The 24,584-nt window shown below is 42.2% G+C and overlaps 1 protein-coding gene across 50 annotated transcripts in view; it reads left to right on the top strand.

The window, feature by feature from the left end:
- The window catches only part of ZBTB20 (zinc finger and BTB domain containing 20), a 789,483-nt gene that overhangs the window by 696,830 nt on the left and 68,069 nt on the right, over positions 1-24,584 (top strand). For all 50 annotated transcript variants that reach the window (XM_045036368.1, XM_045036369.1, XM_045036357.1 and 47 more), the window contains one exon: positions 17,166-17,266. The gene's annotated coding sequence lies outside the window, so the exon portion shown is untranslated. The remainder of the gene's footprint in view (positions 1-17,165; positions 17,267-24,584) is intronic.

The following is a 24,584-nucleotide window of genomic DNA, read 5'->3' as shown; positions in this document are numbered from 1 at the left end:
TGTAATACGTCATTATAAGTGACCAAAAACATGGTACAGGAAGTTGTTTGTGTGTGTTTTCATTGCTTGTGCAACTTCCAAGCAGAAAATGTTCTTGAGACCAGATGGTAAAGAACAGTCAAGTGCAAGTTCTATTCTCCAGATGTATTGATGTTTCATGTCTTCTTGAAGCCAGTTCAAATACATTTGTAAATGCAAGTCTTAACTTTTAGTAACCCTTTCCCTTCTGCTAGCCCCTGTTTCTGTCAACAAAGAATTGGGCTGGTATATTTAATTACAGGCTCTCGAAAGCCAGCTGTACCATGGAGTGGCAGTGCCGCGGCCACACACTTCAGCTGAGTAAAAGTGGATCACGTGCTTTTGCACGTATCTGATCACTGTGCTACAGTGATAGCTATGTGTTTATGTTTATGGTACCAGAGCTCTTTTCAACTTCATCCTTTCCAATAGTGCACTTTGTTAAGACAATTAAAACACACACACACACACACACACACACACACACACACACACACTTACCCAGTGTTTCTACTTGGCATGTGGGTGTGTGTTTTTTTTTTTTTAATCTGCTCAGCAATTTGGGAGTTTGCTTGGAACACAGATGAGTTAAGATAAAAAGCTGTTTTTCAAAAAATGTCCCTAGTAAGTAAAAATGAAGATACTATATCTGAATGAATGTGAAAAGTTGTCCCCTTGTATATTTTTAAAGCTTCCCAAACCATCTCCAGTTCTCAGCCAAACGCAGCCTACCCAGATTGTCTTTAGGAAAGTAGCAATTCACAGAGATTTGCAGTGAACCGTGCATCAAACTGCACTTTCTCTTCAGTTCCTGCTCACAGCTCCACCATTTTAGAATATGGTGAGATATGCCAGAGCCCTACCATCTGTTTAATGGGCTAATTATGTTTACCACATGACTACTTCACAGGAATACCATGAGTGAGGTTGCCAAACATCATACAAATATATATGTTTGTATATATAGATATAAAAATATACACATAAATAAAATCATATACATATATAACAGCATCCAGCATTTCGGAGCTTCATTCTATCTTTTACTATCAGAGTATATCATGGCCCATCACGTAAGCCCAGCTAGGCAATGTCAGAGTTTATCATAATTCATTGTGTGGCCATCAGACTGAGGGGGTTTGTGGGTAGATGAAATTCAGATTCTATACACATAATCTCTGTCTGCCTGTTTTTGCTGTGCCCCATATTCTCCCTATTAAAATCTTGACATTTTAGCTTCATAATTAGTACAATCAAACTTTATTACACTATATGTTGCTATATCCCATGTCTTAACCTCTTCTTTTAAGAGAGTTCTTACTTTTCCTTTATTAAGAAAAAGAAAAGAAAAGAAAGGTCAGGCCATTCTAAAACAGTCCCTTCTGTATAAGACTCCCACTTTCCTTTACAAGGCCACAACTCTTATTTACAAAGCTACAGCTTTCCTCTTATGTGCCATGGCCTCTATATTGGGCTTGTTCTTAAAGCCTTTCTTCCTTTTGTGAGGACCCTGCAACTCTTAACAGTCTTTTTCTCTGGTGTTCTCTGAGCACTTGCTAAATATGTGTTGTCAGTAATTCCTGGTTGTCACATAGGCTAGTTTTCACTCGCTAGCCATGAAAATTACCACTGGGTCCCAAGTTGGGTCAACATCAGCTGCTTTGTGGAAATGGGGCTTGAGCTCGGTGGCTCTTGAAAGATAGGAAGAATCTTGGGCAGTAAAGGGAGGCAAGCAGAGGGCATCCTAGGTGACGGGAATTAAACCAGCAAAGAAACAGGAGAGAGATGGAAAAGAGCAAGTCATGAGGAACTGGAGTGCCTAGTCAGGATATGATATAAGCTCCAGGTATTGGGTTTTCTGTGTGGCTCCTTTGTCTACGTAAAGCTAGCTCAGTAAACTCTGGACCTTCCTGGCGTTGAGGATGAAGTGGCCTGAGAAATACTGGGAGAAATAGACACGTCTGTACACAGACTCTAAACCCAATATGTAACATTCTCTTTGAAAAGGAAAAAACAGTAACTACATATGAAACTATCATCGAAGTAACATTTTATTTGGTCTTTTCTAAGATACAGGAGCATTTTAAAAAGCTTTTCTTTTTCCCTGAGTGTTACAGTGTTTTCTTACATTGCTTTCACTGAAGTAAATTATTCAAACAGAGCTGTTTTGTTTTATTTGTTTGTTTTGGTTTTTTGCAGCTTTATGCTTACCAGGGATTTCAACAAGTTGAAAGAGAAAAAATAGCCAGGACGTAAATATAGAAATAACTCAATCATATAAGCTTGCATGAGAATGAGTGAGGGCTGGGATGAGGATAAGGAAGAATCTTCCTCAGGGCCTGGATGATCATGGTTTTATTCAATGTGTAAATCTGATCGAGAAGAGACATTGATATAGAAGGAAAGGGAGAATTATTCTCTTATTATTTTCCCACATATACTAGGAAAAAAATGACATGATTATTTACTATATGACATCTAGAATCCAGAAACCTAAGCCTAATGCAAACCACAGAGACACAGATCAGGAGAAAGCAACATACTCACCAAAATGAGAGGAAGGGGGAATTGCTCTGTCTTCTTTCCTTACGTTAAAATCAGCAAATGTTAAATTGGAAAGAATCTTAAAGACCATCTCATCCAACACTCCCATTGTACATATGAGGAAAGTAAGGCTCAAGAGAAGCTTCATGAGTTGTAAGGTCATTAACCTTACAGTTGCAGTTATTAACAAACATGGCCAGGGACCCGGATCCTCCAATTTATAGTCAGATGCCTTCCAGCCAAACCATTCTGTCATCTCTAAAGTTTCTCTGAAATCAGTTTAGAGAACACTAACTTTGCCTTATTCCACCAGTGTTGTTTTAATGTCTCTTAATTGTCACGCTTCTCAAATTGCTTTGGATTTAAGTTTCCTTTATAATAATTAATTGCTGGATTCTTATAAATGATGCTAAAAATTAAGGTGGGTTCTCAGAAGTATTCTGAGTATTCTACAAATAGGGAGAAGCTCACTAGATAAACATATATGCCTCTTTTGCCTAAGAATCATATCATTCCTGTAAAAATAGCGTGATCATATTATCAGACTTTTCGAAGTTTCTGGAGCTCCAGACATTTGTTGGAATGCGTAAATAGATCAGACCAGATCTGCTCATTTACCCCCTCAGAGCTGTCCCTGAGATGTTCTCAAACTGCTGTGCCTTTATAAGGAAGTCATTCCACTGCCATCAGTATCACCAGCTCCTACCATCATCAGCATGGCCAGTCACTACATACTGATTGCCTATCGGGTTCAAAAAAGGCTGGACTTGATACTGATATTTTGTTCAGTGTTAGAGGAGAAAGAACATGATGAGAGCCTGGCATAGCCCAGCTCCCTTCTGTGAATAAACAGTACATCACTGACAAGAGGCATTCAATAAATGTTTAATGAAAGGGGAGGGGGCACCTGGGTGGCACAATCGGTTAAGCGTCCAGCTCTTGATTTCAGCTTAGGTCATCTCATGGTTTGTGAGATCAAGCCCCACACTGGGCTTCAGGCTGACAGCATGGACAGCACCCGCCATTTCTCTTTAAAAAAAAAAATCTCTAGATTATTTGGAAATAGGAACTCTAAGCTTTTGATACAATGTCATGTGGTTTCTTGCACCACATGTGGTTATTATGATCTAGCTGTCAGCAACCATCCAGAAATGCTCATATTATTGCAATGCAAATAATATTAATAATCCACTTGCACATTTGAAATGTGTCTGGCCCACCAAGTCCTTGCTCAGGTACCAACCACACTACTGTTGAAGGAACTGACTAACATAGTACCCTGAAATTTCAGGTAAGTGTAATCCCCTCACAAACGCAGAGGAGAGCCTAATTTGTGAGGCTGAGAGGAGGAGAGGCAACCTGCCTACTCTTCCAGAAGCAGGAATCATTCAGCAATATCACCACAATAGTTAGAAGGGAAAGACTTTGATGAAGAAAACAGTGGCGTCTTGTGGCTATTCATATTAAACATTTAGTCGACCATTGTACCAACTCTAAGATCTATCTACTTTGCAAAGTGAATGAAATAAGCAGAAGATTCTAGCCCCATCAGCCACATCCCACCACTGTGGTCCTGTTGTTAGGCGGGGTGATTTAGTGGTGACGATCCCTACCGTTATGCGTTTGTGTATTTGTGCGAAAAACCTAGAACTCATTTCCTCCAGAAACCACATCCATATGGCCAGTAGCAAAGACCATCAGAGAACAGCAGTGGAGTTTTATTATGCACTCCAGCCAGATTTGCAAGTGGGCTTAATGAAACATTAGTAATTCTCCTTCTTCCTCTCTCTTCTCTTCTTTTTTATTCTTTTATTCTTTCTCTTCTTTACTTAAAACTACTTTGCTTATGGATTTGGAAAGCATTCTAAAAGGAAAAGAGGCACAGTAAATCCTATTGTGAGGGAACACACACCACTTTGACATATAACCATATCCATACGCCGCTTTCTATCACTAACAACTGATGACCAGCAGACTAGCCCAGGTGCTGGTCTTCCAAATGGGTGTTTCCAAGGACAGTCTTTGGTTTGAACTAGCCTAGTCCACTGTTCCATGTTACTGAATAACCAAAAGAGAGAAGAAAGTTTTCCTTCTATAGGCCTAGCCCAAATGAGTGGCAGAATGTAGCCTCCATCTGTAATTTTCCATAAAGTCTTCCCCCAGCCCACTTTACACCATATTTAGAGCTGTGGGGCTCTTGGGAATGCACTCTCAAAAAGTAATGCCTGCAGTGTTTGTTCTTAGGTTGGCCATGATGAGGCAGTAAGGAAATGGAGACATGCAAGTTGCAAATTTATATTGTTTTTCCCTCGTACACTTTTTAACTTGCCATCTGGAGCCTAATGTTTTCCTCCACATGGGTGGTTTAAAGACAACTTACCTTTATAATTTTTGAGTCATTTTTCAGCCTGTCCTGTTATTTGCTTTTTGGTAATCACCTTAACGGGTGGCTGAGTGGGGATCATGTACGAAAAGACCTCATCGTGTCTTACAAGGCAGAGATTAGGCTCATGGGAAAAATACAAGTCTTCAGATGCATGGGTTCTCTCTCCCAAAGAGAGTGGCTCAGATTACAGTGCCTGACACTGTATCACAGGCATAGTGGGACACTGCAGCCGTGTTTTCAGTTGCTTTTCTCTCTCTGGAATTTTATGCAATGACGGTAGCCAAGAACCTTTGGAATCTCTCTCTCTCTCTCTCTCTGGTTGAGCAGAAAGGATAGGAGGAAAAGTCCTTTGAAAATCAAAGCTCGCTGGTGGTGGAGCAGCCAGCCCCGTGAGACTTCTAACCCTCCTCCTACCACGTATACCTGCCTTCCGTCTTTGGGGTTTGGGCTTTTACACACAGCCGTAGAATGTTAGAGAAGGTGTCTGTCTGCCGTGTTTGGAGTTTCTTGCTATTTCGAATTCTTTGAAGAAGAATGCTTGTTTCCTTCAGTTTATGAAACAAACTCAGTTAAACATACCAGTCATCAAGCCTGTGATGCACGATTACTCAATATATTTTAAAATAAAAAAAAATCAATTGTGCTGTCCCCTTTCTCCCTCTGCTCCTCCCTGTCTGTCTCCCTTTACTGTGAGGCACTGGGAGTAGTGTGTGTGTGCGTGTATGTGTGTGTATGTGTGTGTCTGGGAGGAAGACAGACTCCCTACCTGTAAATGGCTTGCTATTATTAGACGTTCAGTTACCAGGGGTTATGTAAGACAATTGAAGCTCTGTTTTTTAACAGAGACATGATTCATGCTGCTTGTAGTAACAGTAACCACCTCCAAACGAGACAGAAACCAGACGCAGACAAAGGCTGGAGAAATCAATGCCGACTCAGTACAGCCATTCTGCTGATACCCTCTGCCTTTCAATCAGAGCAGCACTTAGGTTATCAGGATAGGAGGCCCCTGCTCATTCTGGGTCTTTTCTGTCTCCTGGGGCTGTCAGGTAAAATCATGCAGGCTGCAGAGTCGTGCAAGAGAAAACTGGGCCTCGGGAGCAGTGCCGTCTGACCTTCCTCCCCAGCTCCCTGGACGTACTGTCCCCAGGGTCTCCCCAGTGTTTCAGAAACACCTGCAAGAACAGGGATTGTCACCTGCACTGTGGCTCAGAATCCTCTGTCGCTTCTACTCAGAGAGGTTGGAACTTGGAGGTTTGGCTCACCCACTCAAGGAACTTGGCTCAAGTGATGCTCTGTGACAGACTGGGAGAGGAGGGGATAGTGTGGGATTTGACTGATTTATTACAGCTTCTCCCAAAACCTGAATGGAAATGGACTGGGCTGTCAGCTCCCACACACACAGGGGACCCATTCCTAATTCTTCTAGTGCTCATTCTTTGAGACTACAATGATTCAGTGCTTCACAATGCAAACTACTTTCGCATACTCAGCTTACCTCAGCCCACAACTTTATAAGATAGGAAAAACACACATTTTGTAATCAATACTCTTTTACAGGTGAGAGGCTTTATAGCTGGAAGGTAATTATGCCATTCATTGATTCCTTGCACTTGAGTTTATAATGTTCAGAAAAGTTAGTGACTTGGCTATGGTCACATGGCTAATTCTTACAGATCCAGAAGATGCACCAGATCTTCTGATTCTCCACCTAGTTCTCTGATTCTCAGATTCACTACAAAGCTTGTTGGCAGCCATGGTATTTTTAGGGGAAAAAATGAGGGAGGGTTCTTCTGAAAACCTTGGTTTTAAGACTAAGCTTTACTGCTCATTATCTAGGAAACTTAAACCTCTCTTCTCCACCTCAGTCTTCTCATCTAGGTAACTCATGATGGGGAGAACTCATTTTTAGAGAGTGTCCATGAAAGTACCACACAACCTTTAATGTGTCTAGATCCATGTAATGCATTGCCAATAGGTCCCCTGTCTCTTGCCACAGGTGACATCCAGGAGTGGGATGCAGAGATCTCAGACTTCACCCAGAACATAAAAGTAAACTACCTATTTTACTACAAAAAGAAGGAACTAAGGTATTTTACTGTAAAGACAGCCCATGGCTCTCAGAAAACAGCATCCTTGACCCACTGGCCTATCACACATCCAAAAGTCAGGCCACCGTTCATTTTCACTCTCAAATGTGTAAATTGTCCAGAAAGACAACGCTAAAGGAGCATGGCAGAAAAATATCTAAGCCGTTTCGCTTTACCAACCCAGTAATCTCCCACAATGAAAATCCCAGTTTTAAAAGCACTTATTTATTAATTACTACCAATAATAAATACTGTAATTCTTTCTCCTGACTTTTAACTAAGGACCATAGAATTTTTACCATTATCCTACTATTTTCACACATTACCTAATACAATCTATACCTATTTTAAAGTAAACCTAAGTAAACACTTTCATTTATAAATAGTTTTTAACTAAGTCTTTGTTTGTATAACACTTTGCATCCAGGAAGGTAGCAAAATACTTCACGGACTGTACTTTAAATAAAACGCATGTCCTCTTCTGCTAAAAGATGAATATCATTTGTTTTTGCTTTAGTTAGTTTTAAGGAAAAAAACTATACTCTTTTCCCTCATAATACTACTCCCTGACTAGACATCAAGACACCAAATTTCTAGTCCTAGCCTCACTACAAACTCAGTATTAGAGAACGCATTAAGTCCCAACTTCAGATAACAGCTAATCTGGAAAACGCAAAGCCTTTTAATACCTGGCGATTGCCTGAGACTTACAATTGCTGTTGCTCTTAAACGATGTGTCAGTAAAAGAACTTTATGAGAAAGATGGAATTCATTGTTTGGGGGTTGCATCTTGTGCTATGGTGGTAAAGCTGCCTTGACTTCTCCAATGTAACGTGTCTTCACAATGACCCAAAGAGAAAGAGAGTTGGAATATGAGTGAAAGGAAGAGTACTGTCAGTCCTTTGACATTCTGCAGGTGGTCGCTACATACTCTGGGTATCAGGCGAGTTGTAAGCAGTGAATGTTCACACACGACTGCCCCTGACTTCCCTGTAGAGGAAAACAGCCTTTTCTTTTTTATCAGGTTACCATGATTTGATGATCATGAATGTTAATCTCATCGTTGGTAGAGAGGCATCTGTTCTAGTGGTACCTTTTATAGGTCCTTGGATGTTCCTGGAGTATTTTACCCTTCTCCCCATTTGTTGTCAACTAATGCAAATTCCTGTTTTCACCCAAGAACACAGCTGCCTTTGCTCACCCAGGTCTAGTCTTTGTCTCCTCAAAGCATGTGTGTTACCATTTGAAGAGGTGATGATGGTAATGGTGGGTGGTATTTCTTCCCAACAAGGTGGTGGTACATTCCACCTGGGTCTGTAGCATACTAAACTCTCCCAATCGCTACAGAAATCAAATTCGGATCTACCATGTCCCAATGTTATCCATATGTATCTATGGCAACTTTTAATATGATTATAATCCCATACTATGCACAAAGGGCTGCACTGTGTGCTAGAGTTTCTGTAATGTACAAAACAGGATCCATGCCCTAGAGAATAGACACTCTCCCCAATGATACAGAAAACAGGCATTAGACTATATGCATTTATTTTAGTGCTCAGGGAGTGGCAGAACTCAATATGGGTCAAGACAGTTTCACAAGGAAAAGTTTCATAAGGGATACATCATTTTGCATGGGCCTTGAAGAAGGGGAAAGGCTTAGATGAGAGAAAGTGATAAAGGCACTAAACAGCCAAAATACTGTGTTCAGGGGCTCAGAAATACAAATGTGCTCAGTCTTTCTGACACCCCGTAAGTTAACTGGGCTAGACCAAATGGAGTATTGACAGAAAGGAAATCTGAGAGGGCCTATTTGGTATAGATTCAGTAAACTTACATGTCCAGGCTAAAGAATCTGGAACCAGAGAAATCCATTAAACCATCTTTTCTCTAAGTATATTCTGAGGTTGATAAGTGTTCCCTCTAAAAAGGACAGGGGAATGGTTTGCAATCTAATAACTCTGGGCAATGGCAGGGGGTGTCTTCAGCACCTTTACTATCCTATGCGTTATAAGTTTGCAAGAGAAACATATTACCTACAGTGTTTCCTATATTTCTGTAACCAAAGAATTTTCTTTGGGGTGCATTTTTGAGTTCTAGTGTTCCATAAAACTCATTTTGAGATATACCACCTGGAAACATTTTGAAGGGCAGGAGTTGGAGGCAGGGCAAAACACTGTCTTGTGATGATTAATCTGGCACTATTACGAATGGATATGTCATCGACTACAGAGAAGAAATCATTGATGGGACCAAAGGGAAGGAGAAAGATCAGAAGAAAAGAGGATGACCTCCAGCATATGGAGAGAGTGTGGGAAGAGGCATAGGTATATCTTGAAGAGCAAAATGATGAAAATCCAAAGATATCAGAGAAGAAGATAAGAGCCAATGAGCTTACCACACTGAATGGTCTAGATCATCTTACCAATGTAGGAGGCAAGGTCATCAACTGAAGAAGAGAATGGAGCATGAACTCGGTGAAGTAGGACGTATTAAGAAAAACTACTGGAGGGGCGCCTGGGTGGCTCAGTCGGTTAAGCATCCGACTTTGGCTCAGGTCATGATCTCACGGTCCGTGAGTTCGAGCCCCACGTCGGGCTCTGTGCTGACAGCTCAGAGCCTGGAGCCTGCTTCAGATTCTGTGTCTCCCTCTCTCTCTGACCCTCCCCCATTCATGCTCTGTCTCAAAAATAAATAAATATTAAAAAAAATTTTTAAAAGAAAAACTACTGGAGATTTGTATTTAGAAGCAACGCTGAGCAGGAGTGAGGGTCCAGATGACATGCATGTGTCAGGTTTTGTACTGAGGGTGGGAGAGAATGATACGTGGTGATGGATTCATGGTTGAAGAACACAAGAAAAGACCCTGTATACAGAGGGTTGGGGATCAAGGAAATCTGAAAGGTTATTGAGAATAATGTTGAAATGGTTGATCATAGAGTAAGGCCAGGCTGGACATAGACATCCAGTGAAGTCAGCCGGGGCCTACTAATGGCCAGGTGAAAAGAGTTGATTTCTTAGGCATTAAGGAAGGGGGTTCTCAAGCTGCGGTTGGAGCATTTGATGTCAAATGTGAAGCCTTAAAGAGTACATTGGAATAAAGATGAGGGGTATAAAGTCACTGGAGAAGGTGGTGGTAAAAATCCATGGGGGAAAATGGTAATGAGTTTTGTACTAAAGTATCGATCGAAATAGAGGGAAAATATAAATCAAATGTGGAAGGTTTGGGCGAAGGTTAAAAACAGGTTCAAGAAAGCAGCAGAGAACCATGATGCAGACTCTAGAATAAAGCTATGGCAAGCACCCCAATGAACAGGAGTGGGATGCAGGCAGGAGATCACAAGCTAGGTGTAGATTAAGATTCAGAGCACTGTGATTAAAACCTGGCCTTAAAACCCAGCTTTGCTACCCTCTCTGGCTTTATGACCTATGGTATATATTTTTCACCTTTCCTAAATGTCAGTTTTCTCATCTATAAAATCAGAATATAATCTCTACCCCCAAAGTGATTATAAGAAATGAAACTAAACGATGTATGAAAAGTGCCAAGCACAATACATGCCACACAGCATTTAGTTAACAGGATCCAGGTTACAATGGAGGTGATGGAAGCAAGAAAAGTGGAGTGATGTTCACTCTGGAGACAGTGACAGTGTGTTCTCCAGGGTAATGTCATTTTGATATTCTTGGTGCCTATTTTCTCCATTTAGCCACAACCTGTAATGACTAGTCCAGAAAACATAACTCAGTACAAGAAGCAAGGTATACAGAACTCCGCTATAACACAAATATGCTGCACCATAGATCGTGTCCGTGTTGGAGTCCTCATTATATAGTTTCAAATGACCTTTCTGCCAGGACCTGTGGCAGACTTTCTGCTCAGAAAGATTCCAGAGTCGAGTGACTTAGAGAAAGGAGTTCTCATCACCAGTCATTCATTAAAACCAGAAAAATTATTACCGTCTGTATACGTATGTATACATATGTATATATCCATATATGATACGTGTGTATTGAGATACATATCTGTCACCTGATCGCAAAGGTCTCTTATTTTGAAAACAAGAATCAACTGTACCTGATAGCTCCATGTCTCCTGGGACACGCAAGTGTTATTAACAGAGTTTGTGAATTGTCAAAGAGGAATCCAGAGGTCTCTATGGAGAAAATTAACATAGATTTTATGTGACAAACAGCAGGACCTTCTATTTGCGGGGCCATCCCAGGGGTCTTCAAGCCATCAGAGGTATTTCTTCTGGACATGGGTTAACTAGTGGCTAATTAAAGAGCTAAAATATTTTAAAGTAAAATATTTCTTACAACATTGGAAAGCTGAAGATGATGGGGTTCCTGACTTGTTTGCCTGGCCATGATGCCTTCGGTGCCTTATTCTTTGAATGGTTTTTCTCACCACTTTCCAGAGGGGTGGGATTAGTGATGTAGACTTGGGAATTCATTTCAGGTGATTAGTTAAATAGTTAAAAGTCAAATAGATTTCTTTAACAGGTTTAATGGTTTAACAGGTTGATGAGCAACTTAATTCCCACATCCTTCTTCTCAGGGGACTATTAGAGTTTTAAAGGCCCTTAAAAATCATAGAATCCACGTTTTCTGGAAAATGGAAAATGCTGAGCCTCCTACAGGTTAAATGACTCATCCAAGGTCATCCAGCTGGTTCTATCATTTCACTTTCCCTCTTCATCCTCTTGCTCTCTTTAACTCTCCCTCCTTTTTTCTCTCACCAATATTTTGTGTCCTACAACCACCTCTCTGCCAATTATTTCTTGGATTTATCCCACCTTTGTAAAATTTCCTAGCCTCAAATTATGAGACAGTGGGTCTTTGCCAATTAGGAAACCCTCACCACTAATTCCTCACTACATTTGGGGCAAAGAAAGGAGGGAAGTGGAACAATTTTAAATTTACTGTGATCTTTGAGACAGCTTTATCTACACCTGGGAATTGCTGTTAGACAATTAAGGTTAGTAAAGCTCGTTGAATTTCTCAGAGGAAAGGTGTTATTTGAATTATTACCAGATAATTATTGTTAAAAATAACAATAATGTAAAAAATAGGAACTTTACATGTTAGAGGCATTATCATTTTAATTTCCAATGGGGTTAGTGGAGCCCTGGGGGATCGAGGAACATTTTTTTTTTTCATAATGTGCTCTACGCCAGAAACTCCTTGAATTCTGTCTAATGCCTGATGACCTGACAAACTGGCCCAGAATCAGAAGCCGGTCATGCCGTGTGTGCTGTTAGCCAAGTTATTCAGCTTGAACTGCTCCTTCGAAAACAGTAGGAAGGCGAGAGTCAGACATAAGACCTGTGGTACCCAGACCAGTGTCATCGGCATTACCTGGGAGCTTTCTAGAAATGCAGAATCACAGACTCAGTCCCAGACATGCTGAATCAGAAATCCTGAATGATTCGTTTGTTCATTAGCGTTTGAGAAGGCCGATATAAGATGTTCTCATCTTCAAATAGAAAGGAGCTAGGAGGAAGCTCCATTTATTGATAGTTTCTGAAAGAGTTCCTTCACCTGAGGTCTGTGCTCCCGGTTTTTGTGTTTCCAGTGGCTCTGAATCATCATGGAAATAGCATAAGCCTCTTTCTTGTGCTGAGGTCACAGTGGGAACTAGAAATGTGTCCATGCTGTGTTGGAACAGTTGTATAATTAAAAAATAATAATAATAACCCAGATTTAAAGTCAGAGGGATCGGGCTCATATCTGACCTTGAATTCTGACCTCATTATCCATGGCTTTCTAATCTTGGAGTGGTTACTTGAGCTCTCTTAGTCTCACTTTTCCTCATCTGTCAAATGGGCACGCTAATACCTTCAGCACAACGTTGCTGTGGGGATTAAGTGAGGATGTATTTATGTGTAAAAATTCCCCATGCCATCCCTAACAAAAATGTAGACATCTAACAAATGGTAGCTATTATTGTTTCTATTATCTTTTTTGTAAGCTTTGGTCACAAAGGCCCAAAGGCCCCGTCTGTCATTTTAGAATGCTTTGGCTTGATTTCCAAAGAATGGGAGGAGCCACAGTAAAATGAGACCTCCACAGAAAATTCCATGCAGTGATCTGCGGCAGTGTGTTACATAACAGCTCTTCTCTCCAAGGGCTTGCAAGACAGAGCTACAGAGCCGTCAACAACAATAAAACAGACTGGAGTGGAAATGACCCACTGTCTCCCCTGCCTCTGACACCATCAAGAACTTTGCCAGCTGGGTTCCAAGAGCAGATTCTTTATTACAGTGATGATGTAAGAGGCAGAGAGAACAGCTAGATTTCCAGATTCTGGGAAGCATGCATAGCCCCAGTAGCCTCTCAAGATGATCTTTTGCTAACTAATTTGGGTGTAAATTTTAAAAAATAAAAAATAAAATTTAAAAAAAGATGATCTTTGACTTAAAATATGAGTACATTGGATATGGAAAGCCGTTGCATAGAATAAATATGAAACCTCATGAAGGCATTTTCATGGAGTGTTTTTTTTTTTCAATGCTTTATTTATTTTTGAGAGAGACAAAGTGCAAGCAGGAAAGGGGCAGAGAGAGAGGAGAGAGGAAGACACAGAATCCAAAGCAGGCTCCAGGCTCCGAGCTGTCAGCACAGAGCCCGATGCGGGGCTCGAACCCACGGACCACGAGATCATGACTTGAGCCAAAGTCTGACGCTTAACCAACTGAGCCACCCAGGTGCCCCTCGTGGAGTCTTTTTTAGAGCCTAACCACCCTCTAAGCAACAAAATATACCACACTGTGCAGTAGTTCCGACTAATAGCCCCTTAGGTGTGTGGTGAGGCATGCAGGGAAGTAAGAAGGGGGATTAGGTGACAGGCTGCCAAAAAATGAAAGGAAGATTGCAGCAGTGGGATGTGAGGCTAAGAAAGGGGAGTTTGAGTAAAGAACAGAAAGATTCCGTCTCCATTTAATTAGAAAATGCACAACTTAAATCAAATGTTAGGCATATTTAAAACGTACACTTATCTAATTACACAATGAATTTGTATGCTTTCAGGTGATTTTTCATTGCAATGTACTAGACATATCAGTCAGTGATATCCTTTATCATTTTAATGTAGTTGCCAGGGGGAGAAAAGAGAAGGAAGCTATATCTGGTGAAGTGTTGATAACCTGTCTGGCCATAAGATGGTTTAGTAAGAACTATAGAGAGCTCTTGAGCCCAATTTGCTGTTTATGTGGCTACTGGGGTGCTGCTATCGAATGGATGTCTCGATTCATAGCATGGCTCCACCATACTGGCCAAAAAGAATATGATTAATAGTACCAAGTTTTTCCTCCAGTGAGTAACAATGAGTAAGTACTCACCTGAGAGAGGCAGATGAGGTCTTATAGCACTGTAGGCTACCATTTAAGAGCCCAGCTTTCCTGCCAAGTGAACACTACGGAGATTCCTGAAAAAGCCTGTTTTTTTCACCTAGGTGAACACTGTCATCCCCATGTGTTTACGGGGTGGAGATTTTCATCTTTGGGTGAGAGGAAAGGATTCTGGTTGAGGATGAGGATAGAAAGGAGATTAAGCAATTACTGTTTCTCCTATCATGAGAGGAAAGAAAGTTAGAACAGACCTGGGAGCACTCACCTATGCATTTCCACAAGTGTCGTGACACAAGGAGAGAAAAATAAGTGACAATGTAAACAAACTTATAGGATAAATCCCACACAAAACTAGGTGGAAAAAGTACTGATGTGGGTTGCATTATAGCAGGAATGCCAACAGCCTCTGGTTCCACAAGGTGAGAATTTAACCATAGAATTACTATGGCATGTTTTCACCAAGAACTTTAGCTGAGCCCACTGCTTTTCAAAAGCATGAGGAATTTCTTCATCCTGGTTTTCACCCTGAGTTTATCACCCCAGTGGTGTTTGCAATATTTTCATAATTGTCTCTGTGGATCATGTTAGAAAGGTTTACTTCCTTGTTCTTTGAAATCCACCTCGTTTTTTTAACGTCATTTATCTATAAAAGGGTATTTATTATTTCAGTTTATTGAAGTGAACAAGTGAAACAAAATTCTTTGTATCTTGGAACCCAGTATATACTTGCTGGCTGTGTACCCCATTAGCCCCTCACTCTCTCTGATCTGGTCACTGTCAACGGTCTTCTGGGCCTATTGGTGCCGAGCAAGCAGGGATAGATATTTAAAGATTCGTAACCTTTTCTATCAGTTATTGCTGCTCAACCAGGAACAGGGATGTGGCCTTGAGCAAGTAAGTTCCCTTAATCTCATCTGAAAAATGAGAGGTGATGAACTTTCATGTCTTTCCAATTCAGTCTCCATTTCCATGAATCTAAGCAAGAATTTTGATTCCTTTTAACTTTGGTTCAGCAGACACCAGCCGAGCGCAAGTCTGTGTGCAAGGCATTGCACACTACAGGGGCACACCAAGTAAAAACTGTCTCTACTTCCTAGGAGCTTATAGAGAAGGAGCCAAATTACATAAATAACAATCCGAGTCCGTAGAACGTGCAAAGGGAGTAGTGCAGAAAGTGCTTGAGGACTCAGGACACTTTCCTTTGGGAAAGGCTTCATAAATGAGGTGGAATTTGGATGCAAAAGAATGGAACTTTGCTGCTGTGTAGGAGTAAAGGAGTAGAAATTAGACTGGGGCTATCTTGTAGAGGCCTTGAATACCAAACTGAGAAGTTTGAATTTAATCCACTAGGCAAAGAGCAAAGGAATAATATGTTTAGAATGGTACTGGAGGAAAATTAATGTGGTATTGGTGTGAAGGACTGGCTAGAGGTAAAAAGGACCTGGAGGAAGCAAAGCCATAGGGAGGCCCTGGCATGAGCCCAGGCTCAGGTGATAAAGGGACAAATAAGTGTTGGGATAGAAAGTAGGTGTTGATTTAGGAAGCACAGCCTCAGCACAAACCACATCTCTTGGCAGCTGATTGGATGTGAGAAGCAAAAGAAAAGGAGGCATTGAAGATGACCCCTCCACAGTAGGACCAAGTAACTGGGTGAAGAGGGTACCGATCGATGGCAGGAAATGGGAATATAGTTTGAGGGAAGGCAATGAATTCTGTTTTAAACTTTCTGAATTAGACGTGCCTGTGCTGTATTTGATGGAGGTGTGAAGTTAGTGGCCCTACCTTATTCATCTTTTCCAGGTGCCTGATAGATGCTAAGCAAACACGCATGAATGAATAGATGAATGAATGAATGAACGAATGAACAAAGGAGTGAATGAACCAATAACCAGAGGCTATTAAGAATGTGGATCTGGAGCTCTGTAGACAAGCAGGAACTAAAGATAGTCATGTGGGTGTTCGCTATGGAGAAGTAATTGTTGAGTTCATGGAGGGTGGGTGTAGGCAAAGCCTGAGAAGAGAATCTTGAGGAATAGGTACATTTAGGGAACAGGAGAAAGAAGACAAGCCAGCAAAGGAGGCAGAGGAGAGAACTGAGAGGTGGGAGGAAAGTCAGGATAATGCAGTGTTCCAGTGAGAAGGGAGGACAGTTTCGGGAATAAGGTGGTTGTCAGGGCTCCGTGTGGCCAAAGGGGCAAGACCTGGGGAAGGACCTCTGGGTGCGAGGCTGGAGACAATCAGAGGTCAGTCCTGTAGCCCCTAAGGCTGAGAGCCACAGGTTAGAGGACACAGGAGACAGTGGTATAGGGCGGAGTCACAGTAAGAGCTCAGACCTTGGCCAGGCCAGTGGTGGTTTTAGAACAGGTAAGAACTAGGCAGCGAAGCAGGAGGGGCTACAGTAGAGTCAAGGACACCAGAAGAAGAGCTGGCTTGGCAAGGTTGAAGGACACCCCACCCTCCCCCATCTTCCAAGCAGGCTTGCATCTCCCCACCACAAAATCAACTCCATCTGCACAGACAGGGTGTGGTGGAAGATCCCAGACCACTCCGGCCGTCAGGTGGGCACCCTGAGAACGGACCCTGGGTGACATCCTCTTTTCTTCCTCTGCCTCCCCTGTCGTGCTGCTCTCTGGTGCAAACGTGCAGGCCCAGACTCTCACCTGAGTCCCATCAACGTGAATGATCTGTCTCCATCAACGTGAATGTCTCCATCAACGTGAATGATCACCATCACCTATCATTTAACAGCCTGTCTTTCTTTCTTGTCTGCTCTAGATGCAGCCGCTCTCTGTTCCCTGCCCCAATGAACATCTGCACTAGGCCCAAGCCTTGGAGTGATTTACCTGAAGAGTGACACCATTGATTTGGAAACTACTGTGAGTACACCCTGCCTCCAACGAAAGGCTTCTTAGTTCGCCCAGTTTAAAAAACAAACAAACAAACAAAACTCACACAGTTGTAACTTTCATGCAGATGAAAGTTTAGATGGCTTCGTGTCCGGAACACAGTGAGGTCACCAGACTCAGTCGTGGGGTGCCTGCCAGGCCCGCCCTGAGCAGCATCGCGCCCTCCTCACCAGAGGGCTGTGCTGAGCCAGACCCGGGCAGACCTTGCAGGGCCTGGTGCTCTTCTGCCTGGTCGTCTGCACGCCCACCCGAAGCGATGGCGGCTCCCGCGCCCCCTCTTTGCCTCTCGTCACCTTCTTGTTGACTCTCACCGCAGCTTGTCATTTCATGCCACCCTGCTCAGATCCATGAGCCAGCTCTGTCGTCCGCATCTGCCTGTTGTCCGAGTTGCATGCCCGCACTGGGCTGTTGCTTCCTTGCTCCTTTAGGAGGCCAACGCTCTCCCTGTGGACTCTGGGCTCCTCAGCCACGTCTCGCAGCCATTGCTTTCAGCTCAACCTTGCCCTCTGGATGCATGGCTGTGTGAGTGTGATTTAGTTTCCTCTGTGTCAGCCATTGATGTAGGAGAAGTACAGCCCTTACAAGGCAAGGTGCAGAAATAAGTTGGGGTGGGAGATACGATGCCTCCAGGAAAACACTTAGTTTGGTATCAAGTATTCATTAACCGGTGCTAAAAGTAACAGATGAATATATGCGTTTTTTTTTTCCTGGAAAAGCCAGAAATTTAAATTATTTAGAGGCTATGCCTGCAAAATAACTTAATTATACATTTTAGGACAAAACCTCGTTCTAGTTGTGTTTTCGAGCTTTCCTGTATGGTATGAGGCAGGTAATGGGATGGTGTTTTACAGACATCTCTGTTACTGGAAAACACTAACCCTGGGAGACTAACATCCCTCTTAGGCTTTCAGGTAGGATTTTCACATTCCTATTTTCTACGTCTTTAGCTATTCTGGCATAAATCATACCCAAAGGGATAAAGCTGGTGTTTTTGTTTTGTTTTGTTCTTTGCATTGCTTTTCACCTTTAATGCTTTCAGTCACCTGGATGGTGATATCAGGTGGTAGTGGCTGTGTAGGTGACAGGCAGGCTTGCCTGGACAGCACAGACATGGGGACCATCAGAGCGATCTGCAGTACTACTGGGGACCAAAGATATGACGAAGAGCAAAAATAGTTTCTTCAGGGGCTGCTGGTAGCTCAGTTGGTGGAGCATCTGACTCTTGACCTCAGCACAGGTTCTGATCTGAGGGTTGTGAGTCCCCGCTGTGCTGGGCATGAAGCCTACTTAAAAAAAAAAAAAAAATTCTTTATATCCAGGCAAGGAACTTACTTGTATGAACACCTTCATTCATCCTTAAGTTTTAGTGCAAGGAGTGCCTTAGAAATTCCCACATCTGGATGGTCTTCTGGGTTTTTCTGCATCCCAGCATAACTGTGCTGGTGCCAGTGGCACAGCTGTGCTAGGGTATAGCTGGGATTCCCAGGTTCTGTATCCTTTGGGAGAAGGAAGAGTCTTTACCACTCCTACCTTCCTGCAGAGAACTGTGATCCAGACCCGGAAATCAGGACTTACAGTGTCCTGAAAAACACAGGGAGGTCCACAAGTGAGCATCCGTTTCTGCCCTAGGAAGCATTTTACCTGTGTGGCAACACCTGCTTTCATGCTTTACAGGTCCTACCAGGGACGTATTGGGCTCTAACTTTTGCAGGCTCTGCTTTTCAGAAACTCGGCTCTCTCATATATAAAGAAGAAACAGCAATAAAACGTACATACTTGCTAGGTACCAAACCACTAAGGTGAATAAAGTATAAAAATGTGGACTAATTACAAAAATATGCCCTTCAGTGGGTTGACAGTACCCTGGGCCAGTCTCAAGGCTTGGGGGTGAGTACGGAGCGCACAAGTGTTAGATTTGAAAACCTGCCCACTCCCACACCACCTGCACAGCCACGCTCAGCAGCCCTGCCTACTTATCTGGATTGTTATGATAATTAAGTGAGATAATATGTGTATAATGTCTGACACATCGGAAGTGAATATATTTACTTGACCAGCTAAAATTCTCTGGGCATTTACTATGTTGCAGACACAGCTCTAAGGACTAGGGATGTGGCAGCAAACAAAACAAAAATCTCCACTCTCACGGAGCCCGCGTTCGGCAAGGTATTGACTTGTCCAGCCCCCTAACTGCAGTTCTGACTGGACTAAATGCCACGCCTTCCTGGCCCCTTCCATTTAAGTTTAAAGCTGAGAGTAACAGCTTTCCCCCGCTGCTAGCCTGGTGGTGCTTCACCATCCCTTGAACGCCCCTTTACCTCCTCTGCACCTCAGTATACAGTCCTTAAAGTAAACCCTCTCCGGCTAAAACCTTTGAGTGTGCCACCTGTTTCTTGCCAGGATCCTGACTGACACAGCGAGGGAGAAATACGCTGAAAAACATTATAAATCAGCCTTGCCACGAAGGTTGAAAAAATCAAGAGAATAAAATGTTTTCATTATGAAAACATCTTAAATTGGTCTGGGAACATTAGACAGAGTAGTAAAGGGATAAGTTGTAAGTAGACATGATAAGTGAGAATCCCAGGGGTTTACCTCAGTGCATGGACCATAGTGCTCAGGTTTGATAGACTTCCATGGTCCAGGTGCAGCTTGCTTAACCCTCAACTTCAAAAGGAGCTTTTGGTATAGGAGCAGCAATGACAGACAGGTGAACAGAAAGACAGTGTCAGGAGGGTAATACAGTAAGATCAAAGTGTTGAAGGGGAGATTGCTTATCCTAGCATTCTTTCCATCTTTGCTACAATTACAGTCCATTGTCCCTGCCCGAGTCCAGACATTAAAAAAGATTACTAAGATAAAGGAAGTGCCTTCTTATAGCTGAGACGATGAAAACCATAGAACTGATGCTCTCAGAGCTACCATCATTGGGCACTGACCATGTGCCATCGCTCTGCCAATCACTTGACATGAGGCCCAGAGAAACACAGTAATTTGCCTAGGGCACACAGCTACTTGATGGTAGGACTGTGTTCCATTGGGTGATTTGTTACACCTCCCCTCTTCCCCCCTCCCCAAATACTCTCTTGATCCTTTCCAATGGTTTTGGGGGAAAGAGAATAAGGAAATGGTTACCATTCCCCCAAAAATTGAGGGGAGAGCATCATTGGTCTAAATTGTCATGATTCAATGACTGAGTAATTATTTATCAAAAGGAGATTCTGACTAATTCTCTCCTATCCATCCAGGCTGATAAGTGGAAGGCATGTTAATGTGCAGGAGAGGGTGGGAGCCCAGTGAAGAGAGAAAATTGGGAGAGGGAGATGGAAGAGAGCACTCGCCTCTCAACAGCCCCAGGAGCCTGATAAGAGCTCACACGGATAAAATATTTATTTTCCATATGTTGCAGAAAGCACTGCCATCACTGTATGTGTGCAATATGTGCAAAGAAGTATGAAATATATACATCAAATGCCACCGATCTGGTTAATTTCCACGCGTTTAACATGCCTAATACCTACCATCTCATCAATATGTTTCAATGCATATTTCTTTCCACACGCAATATGTCTAGTAAGGAAAGAGCCAGCATCATCCACAACCTTACTCATTGCTATGTTTCAGCCCAAAGCTTGTTGCCAGGGCCGGCACAATGAGAGTTAAAAACCAGCCACCAGTCACCTTAAAATGCCTTTCCAGTTCTTGAAGCAGCCCTTTTTCTCGTAAGAGAAATGTATGCAGTGGGGAGATGAAAATGTTTTTGTTCTCTTTGGACAATTGGGAGATATTCAGTGAGAATGTCAGAACTGACCGTTGAAAGGCAGGTGCCTCCAGCCACACTTTTTTTCTTTTTTTTTTTTTTTTTTTTTTTTTTTGAATGCAGAGCTCCACCAGTGTGGCGGGAGGAAGTGCACAATGATTGGTCTGTTTCCCTGTGGAAGTGTTCAGGGTACACCCAGTTTTGCTTTGCATATATTTACGAAACATCTGCCCTTTTCTTGTTCTTAAATCCTTCCCCCTCACCATCCCCCTTTCCCCTTTCTCCCGGTTTCTTTCTTTGTTGTTGTTGGCTTGTCTAACTTTTTCATTGGAGCTTTCATTTTCCGGTTGAGGGGCGACTTCATCAGAGTGTATAATTTTAACATTGAGGGAGGGAGGAAGGGAGGGAGAGAGGGAAGAGAGAGAGAGGGAGAGAGAGAGAGAGAGAGAATGAGAACTGAAAAGAAAGAAAGAGGCTGAGCGGCCAGAGCTTGGCAAACCAACCTTTGGCATGGTGACTGGGAAGAAGGTTCTGGTCTGGTAGGGAGTTTGCCTCTCTGACATGCTGCCCCAAGTCTCCTGTGTGCTGCTGCCCTCTAAAGGCTCCAAGGAATAATGCAGAGCCACAGAGGCTTGGACAGAGTTACCCTCAGATGTGCCATGTTTATATAATTCTTTTTACACAACCAAAGAAGGCATTTTCGATTAATTACTACAGGACTTGCTCTTTCCTCCTTAATAAACTACGAACTGAAAAAATGGGGTCAAAATAACAGCACCTGTGCCTGTCTAGACACAGCCTGCTGCTACGTTTCAGTGTCTCTCAGCTCCAGGGAAAGGAGTCCAACGGAACTATTAGAGAGGGTGAGGAGGGAAATGAGTTGCTTCTAAGGACAGTGAGTGGCTCTCTGTTATCTGTGAAGTTGGAAAAAGCCCAGTGGTATAAGGATAAACAAATGAGGGAGTGAACCAAAAGGTTGGATTTTCAATGTTTTCATTTGTAGAGGTGGCTTTCAATGCCCCTGTACTATGAATGTTCTCTGAGCGTGATCCTTGAGACAACAAACAAGAGGGTGTGGTGCAAAATGTCAGGTAGGAAGCAGGATCAAATCTAGGGAAGGAAGCAAGGGCATTTATATGAAGTACAATACCATTTTTGCAGCATTAAAAATGAGTGACGTTGGTTGTGTGGTCATGTACACATGTTTGAAAGAGGGCTTTCTCAACTGCCTGAAACACACATCCAAAACTAGCATAGGCTTTGTCTATAAGCATCAGAAATAAATATTTTTTCTGTGCAGAGATATCTGTCATTAGTATTTCATCCTGATATTTAAATGACTCAGGAAGACCAAGCTCGCTTCGGGGAGCGAAATTGTCCTCTTCTTATCGAATGCCCTTCATGGATTCAAAGGAAAAGCAGCCAGTCAATGTAGATTTCACTGCTGCATAAAGTGTAGGAAACTTAATTGGGATTTAGACGAGGACTATTCTCAAAATATAGCTACATCTCAATTCTGCTTCATTCCATCAACAAACAAATACTGAATGACAGCTTTGTCTAAGCTACTCTGATGAACAGTACACACTAGAGAGCAAACTCTGGGAAGGTAGCAACCACACTCGTTGCATCCCCTAACCTATGCAGGCACACCATAGGCACATGATATTTAGAAGATGACTATGTGAATAGAGGAATAGTGGGAGGGAAGGAAGAAGGAAGGAAAGGATGAACACAGAGGATTTAAAAATCACTAAGACATTTCCCTCAGAGAGTTTACAGTGTCATAGGAGTGATGACCACATAAATAATTATCATTGAAACAAAAATTTAGTGAGTAAAATAGGGAAAAGTAAAAAATTTTTGGAATTTCAGAAAAAGGTGGGAGGGAGTTGAATCTCAAAGAGAGAGAGAGAGAGATTCTATCTGGTAGAGCGGGGAATCAAGACAGTTAAAAGATAAATACAATTTCAACAGAGTTGAAGAGAAATAACTTGAAGAAAGATGTAGAGCCATGGATGTTCAGATTCCCAAAGATATTCTACAAATATTCAAAAAACTTGAAAGTCCTGGGCACCCGGGTGACTCAGTAGGTTAAGTGACCAACTCTTGATTTCAGCTCAGGTCATAATCGCACGGTTCATTAGATTGAGCCCCGCATCGGGCTCTGCACTGACAGTGTGGAGCCTGCTTAGGGGTTCTCTCTCTCCTCTCTCTCTGCCCTTCCCCCTGCTCATGCACACACACTCTCCCACTCTCTAAATAAATAAATAAACAGAAAAGAAAAGAAAAGAAAAGAAAAGAAAAGAAAAGAAAAGAAAAGAAAAGAAAAGAAAAGAAAAAAGAAAAGAAAAGAAAAGAAAAGAAAAGAAAAAAGAAAGGAGAAGAGAAAAGAAAAGAGAAAAGAAAAGAAAAGAAAAAAGAAAGGAGAAGAGAAAAGAAAAGAAAAGAAAAGAAAACTTGAAAGTCCTGTATGGCCAACATGTAGGACATGTGAGCTAAACTAGAGCATGTATAGAACTCATTTGGGGTGTCAGGCTAACCTGGTTATCTCAGAGGGGTCAAGGAGGATGGAGAGCCAATAAAAACTAACAGCAGTGTAAATAAAAGTGTGACGATGATAGCGATGGAAATGGAAAGGAAACATGGATGCGAAAAATATGAAGGAAGCAGTATTCTCAGGTATTGATGAATTGGCTTTAAGGCAGAGGAAGGTGTTTTTAACCTAAGGTTTCTAACCTGATGACAAACCTGGTGACAGACAACACTGATGGAAATGGGACCTTAGAGGAGGCACTAGCTTTCGATGATTAAAAAAAGGTGAGACTTTGATCTTGGATATTTTCTTAAACTGAACCCCAGAAAGTAGTCCTTGGATGTGCATGTAGACACTCAAGTCTTGGGGATTGATTCCATAGTCACCCATCCAAGAAACAGTTGGTAAAGCATTGCAATTTGTTGCTTCTCTTATTGGCTTCCTCCATACTGAAAAATATGTCTGAAAACTTCCCCTGTCTTTTCATCTTTACCATGCCATCTCTGCCTCCTGCCCTCTGAAAAAGCAGATTTGATTTCACAACCTGTTGGACGAGAAACACAGCATGCTAATCATAACACCATATTCTGCGAGGGCAGATTTTAACTACCCGGTACAACAAATTTCGATACAAAATATTCTGTATGACAAGTCCATTGCCAGGCTTATAGAAACAAGAAAGACATGGAAGCAAAGCTACTTACAACAAATTCTGTTGCACACATAATCTTGTACCGAAAAATTAAATCAAATAATTTCTCTGGTCACCAATCAAATAATGATAGAAAAAAGGCACGGAGCCATGGAAATTGGAGGGCATGTTCAGGGTATGACTAATAATCCAGAGTGCCTAGGGCCTAGGGCACATGCAGTATAAGCTAAGTATTTCTGTGTTTATATCAGTTTCATCGTCCTGGGGAGAGGACACCAGAGCCAACCACTACCTGAGGTCTTTTACTTCCTCTTCCTGACCCCAAATCACAATTAGCAAC

This window comes from Felis catus, chromosome C2, assembly GCF_018350175.1.
Source record: "Felis catus isolate Fca126 chromosome C2, F.catus_Fca126_mat1.0, whole genome shotgun sequence".
NCBI classification, from domain to species: domain Eukaryota; kingdom Metazoa; phylum Chordata; class Mammalia; order Carnivora; family Felidae; genus Felis; species Felis catus.
This window is presented reverse-complemented; position numbering and strand designations above follow the sequence as displayed.